We start from the raw sequence: 17,228 nt of genomic DNA, 5'->3' as shown, positions 1-17,228 counted from the left end.
CAGGAATTAAAACAGTGAATTGTGAGTAAATTGAAATGTAAATCAATCTGGAGCAGAACTTAAGAGGAACTGGACACTATGGGGAAGATAATAACAGGATAATTGAAAGAGGCATGAGAAAGCAGAATTTAAGAAAGATTTAGGAAGCCTTGATTCAATGACACTTCTACCTGTCCTCTGGTCCCTCAAATAAAAGGTTCTGCATCCTTTGCCATTTCTTACTTCTTTTAAACAAAAATGATGGGAGGCCATTATTTTGTACCGAGCCCCTGCACTAGGCCACAACAGACCAGACCAAATCAAAATTGAGTCACTCATGCTAAATGTCACGTAATCAAACTGAAGCTTTAAGGAAGCAAATAGATCCTGAACAGACCAGTTTTTCCTGAAATTAGGAGATTCCAGTCTACCTGCATTAGCATAATAAGGAAGTCCCTTCTGCTTCAACCCTTACAGAAAAGTAACCAAAATAACCTTATATTAACCAATGAGCTTTTTTCCTATTGTTTTACTTTCTAATTCCCACCCTACAAAACCCACTGTTCTGTATTGTCCAGCAGCTTTCATTCTATTTTGTAGAATGAAAGTAACCCTGATGAATGAATTGTGAATAAAAACCAATTAGAGCTATAATTAAGTTTGTTGTAATTTTGTCTTACGATGTTTTCATTTAGGAAGAGCCTGCTACATTGTATGCTACTTACAGTGTCAGGAACATGCTTAGTGTGGGTCTTGGTTGCTTTGGAAAATGCTCTGTTCTGGGCCCTTTCTAGTACATTAGATCTGTAAACTGGCCATCAGGAGATTTGGAGCATCGGTAAGCCTAAAATGATAGCGCTGTCCACACTTTGAAAATACTAAAGCAAGTTACAAAACCTATCCTGGTTTTGTGAAGAGAGGTCAGGAGAGTTAGTTGTTGAATTACTTCTTTTCAGAAATCAAGGCAGTGCGAGGGTGAACTCAACAAAGGGAGGTGCTCAATCTGCTACCATATGTATGATTTACCTTACTGGCCCTACTTTCTATATCCTCATTTAATTTTGGAAGGTGATATAGGGAAGAACATGTTTCAATGTCCCAGGACTGAAGGAAGAATTTCCTAATCAACGTCACAATTTCCAAGCCTTTTAAAGTAAATAATTCTTCTACAGCTATAGAATTATAGAATTATAGAATTTCCAAGCCTTTTAAAGTAAATAATTCTTCTACAGCTATTAATTATTAAATTAATCTAAAAACACAACATGCATAATTTCACAAAAATGATTAAAATTTAAAAATAAGAATATTCTTATAAATTTGGAAAATGCTAAAACTTATAAGAGATGACCTGAACTAGCTGCTCTTCCCAATATAGACCTGGGACAGAATGTCAAGTGCCAGAGTAAAGAAAGGATGGATGCACACTTTCTGAGGTCTGGTTTATTCTGAATAGGGAAAATAGCCAGAATGACTGTCAGAAAATTTCACCAGAGGGAGAGGATTTCTCTCAAAAGAAGATGTCTACTTGCAATACGCAAGAGAATCTCTTTTTCTAGTCAATCGTCTGAACTTATCAAGGGAAAGTCAGAGGATATGTATTCGGAGTGTTCTATGCTACTGAAGACCATCCAGAATGTATTTGTGTGTTGGCAGGTGGGGCAGTATCTTAATCTGAAGGGGTGTAGAAACAAAGTAATTCTGAGTTAAGGTTGCCAGATAAAATACAGGACACCTAATTAAATTTGAATTTTAGGTAAATAATAAATTTTATGATTTTTATTATAAGTGTGTCTCATTATTTGTTATTTATCTGGAATCCAAATTTAACAAAGTGTCCTGTATCTATTTGTCCTATTTGGCAAACCTTGTCTTGGTGTCATGACTAAACAAAGATTCCTCAAGAAGAAGTAATTAAATTGGAGTCATATGTCAAATTTATATTAGAAGAGGAAATTATGAGCACTGATGAGAATCAAATCAATAACTCAATCCCATTAACAATAGCTGCAAAAAAAAAAAAACCCTAGGAATATACTTTATCATTAAGTGAAAGATCTCTACAAGGAGAACTACAAAACACTGATGAAAGAAATCATAGATGACTCTACTGGCGGGATTTGACAGTGTGATGTCTCACAGAAAGTTCTCTGTTCCCAGACATGGGTCCCTCGGCTTCCTGCCTTGGAAGTGCAGCAGCAGGCACCATGGGAAGGTGAATTGCTTCCTTAAGATGACCCTTCCAAGTCGGTCCACCTCACAGCCTTCCTGGGATACAAGGCTGGCATGACCTGCATCATGTGGGAAGTCGACAGGCCAGAATCCAAGGTGAACAAGACGGAGGTGGTAGAGGCTGTGTCCATTGTGGAGACATCACCCATGGTGGTTGTGGGCAATGTGGGTGACAGGGAAACCCCTTGAGGCCTCCGGAACTTCAAGACCATTTTTGCTGAGCACATCAGTAATGAGTGCAAAGGGCTATAAGGACTGGCATAAATCTAAGAAGAAGGCCTTTTTCAAGTACTGCAAGAAATGGCAGTATGAGGATGGCAAGAAGCAGCTGGAGAAGGACTTCAGCAGCATGAAGAAGTACTGCCAAGTCATCCACGTCATTGCCCACACCCAGAGGCACCCAATTCCTCTGTGCCAGAAGGCCCACCTGATGGAGATCCAAGTGAACCGAGGCACCATGGCCAAGAAGCTGGACTGAGCCCGAGAGAGGCTCGAGCAGCAGGTACCTGTGAACCAAGTGTTTGGACAGGATGAGATAATCGACATCATTGGGGTGACCACAGGCAAAGGTTACAAAGGAGTCACCAGTCATTGGCACAGCAAGAGGCTGCCCCTCAAGACCCCCTGAAGCCTGTGCAAGGTGATCTGCATTAGAGCATGGCATCATGCTCATGCAGCCTTCCCTGTGGCATGCACTGGACAGAAAGGCTACCATCACTGTACTGAGATCAACAAGAGGATCTATAAAATTGGCCAGGGCTACCTTATCAATGACATCAAACTGATCAAGGACAAGGTCTCCACTGACTATGACCTGACAAAAGCATCAACCCCCTGGGTGGCTTTGTCCACTATGGTGAAGTGACCAATAACTTTTGTCATGCTGAAAGGCTGTTTGGTGGGAACCAAGAAGTGAGTGCTCACCCTCCACAAGTCCTTGCTGGTGCAGACCAAACAGTGGGCCCTGGAGAAGACTGACCTTAAGTTCATTGACACCACCTTCGAGTTTGGCCATGGGCAGTTCCAGATCAAGGAGGAGAAGAAAGTATTCATGGGACCACTCAAGAACACCGCATGTTCTCACTCATAGGTGGGAACTGAACAATGAGATCACTTGGACTCAGGAAGGGGAACATCACACACCAGGGCCTATCATGGGGAGGGGGGAGGGGGGAGGGATTGCATTGGGAGTTATACCTGATGTAAATGACGAGTTGATGGGTGCTGACGAGTTGATGGGTGCAGCACACCAACATGGCACAAGTATACATATGTAACAAACCTGCACGTTATGCACATGTACCCTACAACTTAAAGTATAATAATAATAAATAAATTTAAAAAAAAAAAGAAAAACCAAATTGCAAAGGAAGAAGCTTATTTAGTGCCAGGAACAGATTTTGCAGCTGGTGAGGTCTCAATAAAAGTTATTTTCCACCGGCAAAAAAAAAGAAATCATAGATGACACAAACAAATAGAAAAACATCCACTGCTCATGGATTGCAAGAATCAATATTGGGAAAATGACCATACTATGCTAAACAATGTACAGACTTAATGCAATTCTTATGTAAATGCCAACATCATTGTTCAGAGAATTAGAAAAAACAATCCTAAAATTTATATGAATCCAAAAAAGAGCCTGAATAGCCAAACTAATTCTAAGCAAAAAGAACAAATCTAGAAGCATCACATTACCCAACTTCAAATCATACTACAAGGATATAGTAACCAAAATAGCATGGTACTGTGATAAATGTAGACCCATAGACCAACAGAATAGAATAGAGAACCTAGATATAAAACCAAATACCTACAACCAGCTTGTCCTTGATAAAGTAGACAAAAATATACACTGCACTTAATTCAGTGTCCTTGGGTAGTCATGAATAGGAGAATAAAACTGGATTCTGACCTCTCAGCACATACAAAAATTAACTCAAGATAAATTAAAGACTTAAATCTAATACCTGAAACCATAAAAATTCCCAAAGTAAACCTAGTAAAAACTCTTCTGGACATTTGCCTAGGCAACGAATTTATGAGTAAGACCTCAAAAGCAAATGCAACAAAACAAAATTAAATAAACGATACCCAATTAAACTGGAAGCTTCTGCACAGCAAAAGAAGTGACCAACAGGGTAAATGGGCAACCTACAGAATGGGAGAAAATATTTGTAAACTGTGCATCTGACCAATGACTAATATGCAGATATGCAGAATCTATAAGGAACTCAAACAAATCAGTAAGAAAGAAAACCCCAAATAACCCCATGAAAAAGTGGGCAAACAACATGAACAGAAATTTCTCTAAGAAGATATGCAAATTGCCAACAGGTGTATTAAAAAAGTACTCAATATCACTAATCATCAGGGAAATGCAAATTAAAACCACAATGAGATACCATCTTACTCTTGCAAAAATGGCCATTATTAGAAAGTCAAAAAACAACAAATGTTGCCATGGATGTAGTATAAAGGGGACATATGTGCACTGCTAATGGAAATGTTAAGTAGTATTTACAACCTCTGTGGAAAACAGGATGGTGATTTCTCAAAGAACTAAAAAGAGACCCGTCATTCAATCCAGCAATCCCACTACTGGTTATCTACCCAAAGGAAAATAAGTCATTGTATAAAAAAGACACCTGCACATGTGTACTTATTGCAGCACAATTTACAATTGCAAAGGTATAGAATCAACCTAATGCCCATCAAGAAAATGTTCCACACACACCATGGGAGACTACTCAGCCATTACAAAGAATGCAATCATCTCTTTTGCAGCAACTTGGATGGAACTGGAGGCCATTATCCTATGTGATGTAACTCAGGAACAGAAAACCAAATATGGCATTTTCTCACTTTTAAGTAGGAGCTAAGTTATGGGTATGCAAAGGCATAGAGAGTGGTAATATGAACATTGGAGACTGAGAAGTTGGGAGGGTAGAAGGAGGGAAAGGAATAGAAAACTACTTTTACAATGTACACTACTAGGCTGACAGGTGCCCTAAAATCCCAGACTTCATCACTATATAATTCATCCATGTAACTAGAAACCAGTTATACCCCAAAAGCTACTGAAATAAAACAATATATGTAAACTAAAATAAATTTAAAACTTCTCTATGAAAGACACCACCAAGAGGATGAGCAGACATGCCACAGACTATGAGAAAATGTTTGCAAAATACATATCTAATAAAAGACTATTATCTAAAATGTACAGTTAACTCTTATAACGTACAAATAAGAAAGTAAAAAATCAGATTTAAAAATCATCAAATAATTATCCTAATCAAATTGATGCAGGAACAGAAAACCAAATACTACATGTTCTCACTTATAAGTGAGAGCTAAACACTGGGTACTCATGGACATAAAGGTGTCAACACTGGACTGGACTATACACTAGACACTAGACTGACTATTGGAGAAACAAGTAAAGAAAGTGGGGGGCATGAGGACTGAAAAACTAACTCTTGGGTACTATTCTCACTACCTGGGTGACACGATCATTTGTATCCCAAACCTCAGCATCATTCAACATACCCATGTAACAAACCTGCACATGTACACCCTGAATTTAAAACAAAAGCTGAAATTATTTTATACATTTTAAACCCTGTGTTTCAACGGAGATTAAATTAATTAATATAATACGGGAACAAAATTAAATCACTATAATACAAAAATATTTTAAAATGGGCAAAAGACAAGAACAGATATTTCACCAAAGAAGATATACAGATGGCAAATAAGCATGTAAAAAAAAAATGTTCAACATCATATGCCATTAGGAAAATTCAAATTAAAACAACAATGGGATACCACTACACATCCCTTGGAATTACCAAAATCCAGAACAGTGACAGCACCAAATGCTGACAGGTATGTGGAGCAATGGAAACTCTCATTCATTGCTGGTAGTAATGCGAAGTAGTATAGCTACCTTAGAAGACAGTTTGGCAGTTCTTAAAACACTAAACATACTCTTACCATGTGATTTGGCAATTGCTGTCCTTGGTATTTACCTAGATGAGTTTAAAACTCATGTCTACAAAAAACTCTGCACACAGATGTTTATAACAGCTTTATTCATAATTGACAAAACTTGGAAAAAGCCAAGATGTCCTTCAGCAAAACTGTGGTATGTCCAGACAATGGAATATACTCAACAATTAAAAAAAGAGCCATCAAGCTATGAAAAGGCCTGAAGAAACTTCAAATGCATATTTGTAAGTGAAAGAAGCATATATAAAAAGGTTGAATACTGTATGATTCCAACAGTTGACATGCTGGAAAAGGCAAAACTTCAGAGACAATAAAAAGATAGTGATTACCAGGTGTCGGGGGTGAGAAACAGATGAATAGTCAAAGCTCAGAGGATTTCTAGGTCAGCGAAATTATTCCATATACTACAATGGTAGATGCATATCAGTATATATTTATCCAAACCTAGAGAATGTATAATACCAAGTCTGAACTCTAATGTAAGCCATGACTTTCGGAGATAATGTTATCAGTGTAGGTTCACCATTTTTAGAAAATGTATCACTCTGGTGTGGGATGTTGACTGTGGAGGAGTCTGTGCATGGAAGGGAACTCTATAATTTCTGCTCAAGTTTGAACCTAAAATGTCTCTAAAAAGTAAAGTCTGTTTTAAATAATTGCTCATATATCATGCAGCTATTTACTGAGTATCTGGTGTAACATGATATCATAAAGCTCTTCAGTAGGCTTCTTCTCTATATTCGACTTCAATTATAAGAAAGAATTACCCAATCTGCATTCTAAAGATCAACAACAGCAAATAAGGAAACAAATAACAAAAGGTTTATAAAAATCCATAAATATTTGCTGCAAAATCATAAATTGAAATGGACAGAGAAATTAGTCGGTTTATTTTTAAAACAAATTTAATTAGAAATGTCTGAAAAACATTTCTGACCACTTCTTCGTTTACCCATCATAAGTTAATGCCAAGCTCTTAACCACCTCTATGTTTTTACATGCTCAAAATACATATTTCTTCAAAGCATTTACATTGAAAAATTGAATACATACTACATGGCTTAGCTAAAGAAATGTAAGTAAATTTAGAAAGAGTTGTTTTGATCACATTTTAGAGATTTTCTGCAGGAAAAAAAAAGTAGTTTCTACAAAAGTAATACCTTTCAAAATTGAAAGTGCTAGACTCCACCCGGACTCTACCATGTTGAGTCTTGTTGGTCCTGTGGCTGCTGCCTCAGTCTCTAGGGCCTTGCGGGGACTCAGTCCTTCAGCATCGCTATCCATAGCTCAACTCTTACTGCAGGCCATTCCCACAGCAGTCCATCCTGCCAGGGACAATGCATCACAAGCATCTCCTTTGTTGAAGGCAGACGCTCTCACTGGGAGCATCATGGCAGTCATTAATGCAGTGGTGGATGTCCAGTTTGATGGGATACCCTAAATGCCCTGGAAGTGCAAGGCAGGAAGACCAGGCTGATTTTGGAGGTGGCCCAGCATTTGGGTGAGAGCACAGTAAGGACCACTGCTGTGGGTGGTACAGAAGGCTTGGTTAGAGGCCAGAAAGTCCTGGATTCTGGTGCATCAATCAAAATTCCTGTTGGTCCTGAGACTTTGGGCAGAATCATGAATGTCATTAAGGAGCCTGATGAAAGAGGTCCCATCAAAACCACACAGTTTGCTCCCGTTCATGCTGAGGCTCCTGAGTTCATGGAAATGAGTGTTGAGCAGGAAATTCTAGTGACTGATATCAAGGTCACCAGATCTGCTAGCTCCCTGTGCCAAGGTTGGCAAAATTAGACTTTTTGATGGTGCTGGAGTTGGCAAGACTGTAGTGATCATGGAGTTAGTAGGCAATGTCGCCAAAGCCCATGGTGGTTACTCGGTGTTTGCTGGTGTTGGTGACAGGACCCGTGAGGGCAATGATTTATTCTGTGATCTGATGTTATCAGCTTAAAACATGCCACCTCCAAGATAGTGCTGGTATACGTCAAATGATTGAACCACCTGGTGCTCGTGCCCAGGTAACTCTGACTGGACTGATTGTGGTTGAATACTTCACAGATCAAGAAGGTCAAGATGTATTGCTATTTATTGATAAAATCTGTTGCTTCATCCAGGCTCGTGCAGAGGTGTCTGCCTTATCAGGCGGAATCCATTCCGCTGTGGGCTATCAGCCTACCCTGACCACTGACATGAGTACTATGCAGGAAATAATTACCACCACCAAGAAGGGATCTATCACCTCTGTACAGGCTATCTATGTGCCTGCTGATGACCTGACTGACCCTGCCTCTGCTACTACTTTTGCTCATTTGGATGTGCTGTCCCAAGTCATTGCTGAACTGGGCATCTGTCCAGCTGTGGATCCTCTAGATTCCACCTCTTGTATCATAGATCCCAACATTGTTGGCGATGAGCATTATGATGTGGCCCATGGGGTGCAAAAGATCCCGCAGGACTACAAATCCCTCCAAGGCCTCATTGCCATCCTGGGTATGGATGAACTTTCTCAGGATGACAAATTGACCATGTCCTGTGCACAGAAAATACGGTGTTACTTGTCTCAGCCATTCCAGGTTGTTGAGGTCTTTACAGGTCATATGAGGAAGCTGGTACCCCTGAAGGATACCATCAAAGGATTCTAGCAGATTTTGCCAGGTGAATATGACCATCTCCCAGAACAGATCTTCTATAGGCTAGGACCCATTGAAGAAGCTGTGGCAAAAGCTAGCTGAAGGCCATTCATTGTGAGGGGTCCTTGTCCTCTGTACTGTCCGTCTCCTTGCCCCTAATCCAAAAAGCTTCAGTTTTCTGTGTAGGCCACACAAGAAACTTGATTGAAGATGTCTTCTGAAAATTATTTAAGGTTTCCAATAAAATGTACACTCCTCAAAAAATGAAAATGCTATTAATAACTTTCAATTTCCAAATTAGAACTAATTTTTATTCCATCTGCTTTTTTCCAACTTTTATTTTAGGTTCAGTATGTACATGTGCAGGTTTGTTACATGACTAAATTGCATGTCACTGAGGTTTGGCATACAAAAGATCCCGTCACCCAGGTAGTGAGCATGGTGTCTAATAGGTAGTTTTTCAAACCTCTTCTCCATCCCACCCTTCCCCCTCTAGTAATCCCCAGTGTCTGTCGTTCCTATCTTTACGTCCATGTGCACTCAATGTTTAGTTCCCACTTACAAGTGAGAACATTCAGTATTTAGCCTTCTGTTTCTGCATTAATTTGCTTAGGATAATTGCCTGCAGCTGCATCCATGTTGCTGAAAGGACATGATTTTATTATTTCTTAAGACTGTGTAGCAATCCATGGTGTATATATACCACATTTTCTTTATCCACTTCACTGTTGATTGGCACCTAGGTTCATTCCATGTCTTTGCTATTGTGAATAATGCTGTGATGAACATACAAGTTCATGTGTCTTTTTGGTAGAATGATTTATTTTAGGGGGGTTATATACCAATAATGGAACTGCTGGGTTAAATAGTAGTTCTAAGTTCTTTGAGAAATCTCCAAACTGCTTTTCTCAGTGGCTGAACTAATTTATATTCCCACAGTGTATAAGCAGTCCTTTTCCTCCACAACCTTGCAAAAATCTGTTATTTTTGTCTTTTTAATAATAAGCATTCTAACCAATGAATCTCACCGGTTTTGAGTGTGATTTTGATTTACATTACTCTAATAATTAGTGATGCTGAGCATTTTTTTCATATATTTGTTTGCCACATGTATGTCTTCTTTTGAGAAAGGTTTGTTCATGACCTTTGCCCACTTTTAATGGGGTTATTTGTTTTTTACTTGTTGAATTCAACATTTATGCTCCTTATACATTCTGGATAGTAGGCCTTTCTTGGATGCATAGTTTGAAAATATTTTCTCCCATTCTGTAGGTTGTCTGTTTAATCTATTAATAGTTTCTTTTGCTGTACAGAAGCTCTTTAGTTTAATTCGGTCCCACTTGTCAATTTTTGTTTTTATTGCAATTGCTTTTGGAAACTTAGTCAAAGTTTTTGCCCAGGCTGATGTCTAGAATGGTATTTCCTAGGTTTTCTTCTAGGGTTTCTACAGTTTTAGGTCTTACATTTCAGTCTTTAATTCATCTTGAGTTAAGTTTTGTATATGGTGCAAGGTAGGGGTCCAGTTTTGATCTTCTGCATATGGCTAGCCTGTTATTCCAGCACCATTTATTGAATAGGTAGTCCTTTCCACATTGCTTACTAGTGTTGAAGATCAGATGTTTGTAGGTGTGCAGCTTTATTTCTGGGTTCTATATCCTGTTCCATTGGTCTATATGTCTGTTTTTGTACGTATACCATGCTTTTATGGAAAATGTCATTTATTTCTCACAAGTGCTATGAGGTAGGTACTACAACTATCCCCATTATATAGATGTGGAAACTGTAGCATAGAAGATATAGAAGAGATTAAATAGCTTGCCCAAATCCATGCAGTTCTTAAATGACTAGAATTCAGAACTGAGGACTGTCTGATTCCAGAGCCTGAGCATGCTATACAACCACAAAAACTATTAAGAATCCACATTTTTTGAGATTAGAGAACAAAGGCTCAAAATCATAACAAACTTATATTGAAGAAACAGCTAGATGAGAAAAAGCCAAAATTAGTGCAGTCTAAATTATATAGCATTGAAAAAAGAAATGAGATTGAATTATGTACTGCAATGTTATTTACATTATCAACTACCACTAAAAATAAACCTATTCTTAAAACTGTTTTAGCACACCTCTTGTCCTAAATCCCAAATCTATGAAGTCTTTCTATCTAAACTGAGCACACCAATAAAGCAGATCACGAGAGCAAGCATCATACATTGCTGGAGAAAATCCAACCATGAAGATCACAAGAAGAAATGTTGGAATATGTTAGTGATATTTTATTACTGCTCAGACAGCAGTAGAAATATATTAATGTAAAAGTGGTTCCCATACATTATTTTCTTTAGGAAATAAAATAGTAACTATCTCAATGGGTTTTTAATGAAAAATTAACTAGGTATTTTTTGTTTGTTTGTTTGTTTGTTTTTGAGACAGGGTCTTAGGTAGGAGTGCAGTGGTGTGATCATGGCTCACTGCAGCCCAGATCTCCCAAGCTAAAGCCATCCTTCCACCTCAGCCTCCCAAGTAGATAGGACTATTGGCGCATGCCACCACACAGAGCTAACCAGCTAATTTTTATTTTTTGTAGAGACAGGGTCTCACTATGTTGCCCAAGCTGGTCTCAAACTCCTGGGCTCAGTGATCCACCCACCTCAGCCTCCCAAAGTGCTGGGATTACAGGTGTGAGCCACCATGCCTGACCTAATAGCTTTTTAAAAGTATATAAGTAATACACATTCTGAGTAAAAGAAAATTTGAAAAATACATAGATGTATTAGAACATTTTTAAAACTGGAGTTTTTGTTTTGTTTTGTTTTTTTGTTTTGTCTTGTTTTTTGCCTCTGGTCCAATTTCCACTCCAAACACTTCTGTTAATAAAGGTCATCTTTCAAAATTTATTCCTCTTGTGTACTACACACATATATACACCAGGAGAAATGAAAACACATACATATAATCTCAGATATTTTTCACACAAATAGGAATGTAGTATGTACTCTGTTTTGCAAATTGTTTTTTAATCTTATTGAAGTGTTACATAAATGAGCCAAAAATAGCCTATGTGTATTGGTCCCTTGGTTAATTATTTCTTCCCTACAGGCTGAGACCCATTAGCTTAAGTCTGCTGGTAGTAAAATACAATTTTTACACGTCCAATTGTTTTAAAAATAGCCCAAACAAGCATATTTTTGCCATTTAGAGACCATCTGCTATGCATACCTCAAAAAAACCTCACCCCACATCTGCTGGCCATCAATAAAATAGAGTCCTGTGATTGTAAAACCCCAAGCTGCTACAGCCCAGGTTGCATTGTATCACTCATATAAAATTAACATGTTTGTTGCAAAATAATTCCCAATTTTGTTTATGAAAATTTTCCATACATAAGTTTCAATATTGTGTGTAATCAAATTTATCAGTCTTTCCCTGTATGAATACTGAGTTACATGTCAATACTACAAAACACTTTGTCATATTTTCATGTACTATTTTGGCATCTTTACTTTCTACTTTTGCATCTTGTGTCCATATAGAATTTACTGTAGTATAATAATTTTAAAAGGGATCCTTTTTTATATTTTGCAAAAGACTGGGCCGTGATCCCATATTTCTTAATAAAGAATATCTTTGACTCAATCCCACAGATTTTAAATACCAATTTTATTATAACATATACAAATTCCCATTTTTAGACATATTTTCAAGATTCCTTCACCGTTTGCATTTATCTGTGTGCATTTCTGAACCAGTACTAAGCTGTGTGAATTAGTGTAGAGACACTGTAATATTAAACCTAGAACAATGCCTGGTACACACATAATTAGCAGCCAAAACAGTTTGTCAGTGAATAAATAAGCCCTTCTAAGCAAAGTCATTTACTCTTAGAGTAGAATAGAATGGTGAATAACAAAGCTTTCAAACCAGATCTAAATTTTGGTTGCACCAGCTAAGTGATTTTAAGTATGCCACATATTTTTCTTACCTATGAAATGCAGATAAGCTTCACAGCATTCCTTGGATTTAGGGAGGATGAAATATAAGTGAACATAGCACAACGAAAGTGTCATTAATTAATCTCTCCTCAATGGGTACAATATACAGTTAGATAGAAGAAATAAGACCTAGTGTTTGATAGATCAGTAGGTTGAATATAGTTAATAGTAATCTATTGTGTATTTCAAAATAGCTGGAAAAGAATAATTCAAATGTTGCCAGCATAAAGAAAAAAATAAATATTTAAGATGACGAATATCCCCAATACTTTTGTTTTTTACATATTACATGAATGTATCAAATTATTGCCTGTATCCCAAAGTATGTACATCTATTATGTTACGTATCAATAAAAATAAAAACAAAGTGTCATTAATATTTTCTCCATCTTTTGAAATAGTGACTTCAGGGGCAAGAAAATGATATTTTAAGGGCACCAGGTTAATTTAGAGCAATGGTATGCCAATTGAATGTCTGTATTTGAAATGTAATTACTTTACTTTGTTTTGGTTAAGGTACAATCCTATAAAAAATAAGTTCTTTTTTTCCCACTAAGCCTTAACTAGGCTGGGTAAGATATTGACGAAATGTCTTTCTAATCATAGTAAGGAGGATACTTACCTAAATAGTACAAACTCTTCCTTCATCAGTTAGAGTCTTAATAAGAGGAGAATGGGGACCACATGTTACAGGTATAACACAATGCACACATGCAAGCAAATGCAAATTTACCTTCTAATTCTTTCCTTTTACTGACATATATGCTTCCTTCTATAGTTTCTTCTTGTCCAAATGGTTCAATCTTTGTTTATGATTTTGGAACAATTTGTCAGGTAGGAGAGGGTGAGGTGGGTGTAGTGTGAAAAATAGAGTATAATTACTCAGAAAGGCAACATCAGGAAAAAATAAAGTGGAGATAAATAAATTTGAATTAGTCAAGTGAGATTATTCAACATATTCTACACAAGTCCTGTAAAGTACTCTAACAAGCTTATTTCCATAGAAAATAACCCCCATGAGACATCCAAATGCAATAGCCACAAACACAAAGTCATTTTTAATTCATTTTTATCTCATTGCAAGTTTATTAAAACTGCAAACAATAAATTTAACATTTATAAGGTTAACATTATAGTTCGCATGAGAAATCTTGGCTGGAATGCCAGAGGAGAGTAAAAGGCTGCATCAGAAACAGCAGCCAAATTTAAGAAAAGGCTGAAGTGTCCCCTTTATTTCCCCTCTGGTTTATCCAAAGCTTTGCTCCAGCCAAGGGATCTGATTTAGTTTTTCCCTTCCACTTAGAAAAGAGCAACATCAACTTTTAACATTTTTGGCCTACTTAAAAGTCACCTTTAGAGATGTTTGTGATCTTTCTCCTTCTCCCTGGAGAAGAGAAAACAAAAACAAAGACAAAGGCATTCTCCAGCTATGCTTTTCCCCTCACTTCATCAAGCATGGCCAATAGCAGCCAAGAGATCCAGTGAGTGAACTCTACTGGAGTTGGATGCATTATGGTTAAATATCCTAGGTGGCTTCACCTCTCATAACAGACAAGCAGCTGACTGGCTACTTCATATGAAGTCATGGGTAACCCAATAGTCACACAGGTATCAGAGATTCATCCTTCTTCAATCATTCATCCTTCCTTTACCCAAACAATGCTCTTGGTATGTTTTAGAGTTTTGGGTTGCACTAGAAAATTTCAGCCCCTGTCACCACTGTGTCAGGAATCTCTGAAGCTACACCCAATTTCGATGATTGCTGATGATTACCAAGGAGGGCTCACAGAATTCACCATATAGTCACACACATATTAATAGCTTATATCTATTACAGTAAGAAGATGCAAATGAAAATCAGCGAAGTGAAAAGGTAAACAGAGCAAAGTCCAGAGAAAACTAACACAAGCTTCCAAGAGTCTTCTCTCAGTAAAGTCTCCAGAAAACAAAATATGACAGCACATATTCATGGATTAACAGACTCAACACAGTTAAGATGTCAATTGTTCCCAAACTGATCTATAAAGAAGTGAAAACTTATGATTACACAACAACCCATATACAAATGTTTATGACAGCTCTATTTATAATCACAAAGAATGAGAAATAATCCAAATATCCTTGGGTGAATGGATAACCAAGGTGTGGTATACACATACAACGGACTATTATTTAGCAATAAAACAAATGAAATATGGATACATTAAAAAACTTGCATAGAACTAAATGACATTATGCTAAATGAAGAAGCCATACTCAAAAGATTACATGCCGTATTATTCCATTTATATGACATTCTTGAAAAGACAAAAGTATAGTGATAAAGAACAGATCAGTGGTTATAGGGGCTTAAGTGAATAGAGAGGTGTGACCATAAAAATAAAGCACATAGGAGGCTTTTGGGAGTAATGGAACAGTTCTGTGTTCTGAATGTGGTGGTAAATCAATACGTGCTTACAAATTCATTAAACTGTACACCTTGAAATGTCAATTTTACTGCCTGATTGCTTAAAAAATAAAATTACAAAAAAATTATTATTCAGATAGGTGAGAATCCTTGTTTTCTGTAAAACTGCTTTAATACAAGTGCATATATCCCTAAATACCAGTTTTGTCTACTTTCATATAGCATGCCCTCTTTTATGCCTGGCTTCTTTCACTTCACATGTCTGCATATGGTTTAATTTTTTCATTATCATTGTTGTATCTATCACATGATGTGAATATAACATAATTCACTGAACCATTTCCTTAATATATAAATGGACTGTTTCTAGTTTTTTGCTATTACAAATAGTACATTGCTCTATATCCTCCATATTTACATTTATGTACAAGAATGCTCACCACAACTAGTTTAAGATGCATAAAAAGTAAATCAAGCCCTACTTAATAGCCAATAGGAGAATGGCTGAATAAACTATGGCTACAATAAATGATGACATATTATCAAAATCATCTCAGAACAGGCAAGCCATTATTTGGATAAATTTCCAAAGTACTAACCTGGTGACCGTTGTGATGATGACATTTGGCTCTAATAACTTCACATGGGTCACAGTAACCAATGGGGCAAAGATAACCACTGGGCTTATTTGGGACTCCCTGTGAGCAGAGATGAGGAAGGAGCAGACACAGCAGCTGATCACCCCAGAGCACTACAGAAACAATCTCACCTGGTCTCTGGTTTGTGGTTCCCACCACAGCCTCAGAGTCTCCCCCTGCCTGACTGCGCTGAGCACTTCCAGGAAGGCAGCCCCTGGCTGTGCTGAAGTGGCCCCTATCAGCCTTTCCCCACCCACTCTGACCCACTTTTCCTCTTCTTGGGCCAAATCTGCTTTCTTATCACTTCAGCTCCTCTCCATTCAGAAACATCCCCTGCATGCTGGAGGTTTAATTATGCCTATTGTGCAGGTGAGGAGACTGAGGCCCAAAGAGGGCAAAAACTGGACCTGCACCTGAACAGCAGGTCAGTGAATAGGTGGTTGCTGGGCCGTGCTTCACCCCACAGCTGTACATCCCCTCAAGCCATGTGGAGATTTTCTGCTGCCTCCTCCTCTGAGAGGCCTTCTTGGCCTGTCAGTCTACCCCTCAGACTCCCCGTCCTGGGGCATCCACTCACTCCAACTTGGGATTCTAGATCCAGCCTTCAGACCCTGATATAGGACTGGGTGGAGGCAGAGCTGGCAGCTGACCAGCATTTGGCTGGAAGTTGGTGGTCTTTTCTTAAGCCCAGTGCTCTGTTGGGGTTTTCCCCAGTGTCTTCAGGATCCAGGCTTGTGCCCTCAGGACACGCCAAGTTGTAGCCTGCCCTGCCTGGCACAAGTACAAGATGCACTGACCTCCCTCAGAGCCAGTGCATCTTGTAGAAGAAAGCATATAATGCAATCATTAAATAAGAAAAAAAGATAAAAATGTGTGAGAATTTATCTTTAGCCTTGGAAATGAGCTTCTGGTATGAGGGAAAGGAGTATAAAGGAGAAAACAGCCATAAGGAGATGATTCCAAACAGCACTGACTAAAATTGGGGCCCTTTAGGAGGAAGGGGCTAAGCCAGCCTTAGCCTGCCCCACCTGTCCACGCACAGAGAGTGTTGATTGGGGGGACACCCCAGCTTGGCCCTCATGCATCCTGAGGTCTGTGACCTTAACAGGTATGAGTGTTTAAGAGTGTGTCTCTCCCTTGTCTTCTCTGAAGACCTCCAGGTCTGGGAGATAAGATGCCCCTTCTGGCAAAAGCAGATATCACTGTAATATGGGCAGTCTGAGCTCTGCCTGGTGACAGCAAGTCAACCAACATGGCACCACTTTCACAGCTCTTCTTCCCTGACTGACAGGAAAAGGTCACTTTGACTTAGCAAGAAGCTCAGGTTTGGACC

General features: G+C 38.3%; 2 pseudogenes; both read left to right on the top strand.

Annotated features, from left to right (window-relative positions):
* The first annotated feature begins 2,115 nt into the window (after positions 1–2,115).
* On the top strand, positions 2,116–5,682 carry LOC706354 (large ribosomal subunit protein uL3 pseudogene; annotated as a pseudogene).
* A 1,737-nt stretch (positions 5,683–7,419) lies between these two features.
* LOC706245 (ATP synthase F(1) complex subunit beta, mitochondrial pseudogene) lies at positions 7,420–8,960 on the top strand (annotated as a pseudogene).
* Positions 8,961–17,228: the final 8,268 nt, after the last annotated feature.

The sequence above is a fragment of the Macaca mulatta genome, chromosome X, assembly GCF_049350105.2.
Source record: "Macaca mulatta isolate MMU2019108-1 chromosome X, T2T-MMU8v2.0, whole genome shotgun sequence".
In the NCBI taxonomy this organism is placed as follows: Eukaryota; Metazoa; Chordata; class Mammalia; order Primates; family Cercopithecidae; genus Macaca; species Macaca mulatta.
Note: the sequence above shows the minus strand (reverse complement) of the source record. Positions and strands in the feature narration are given on the sequence as shown.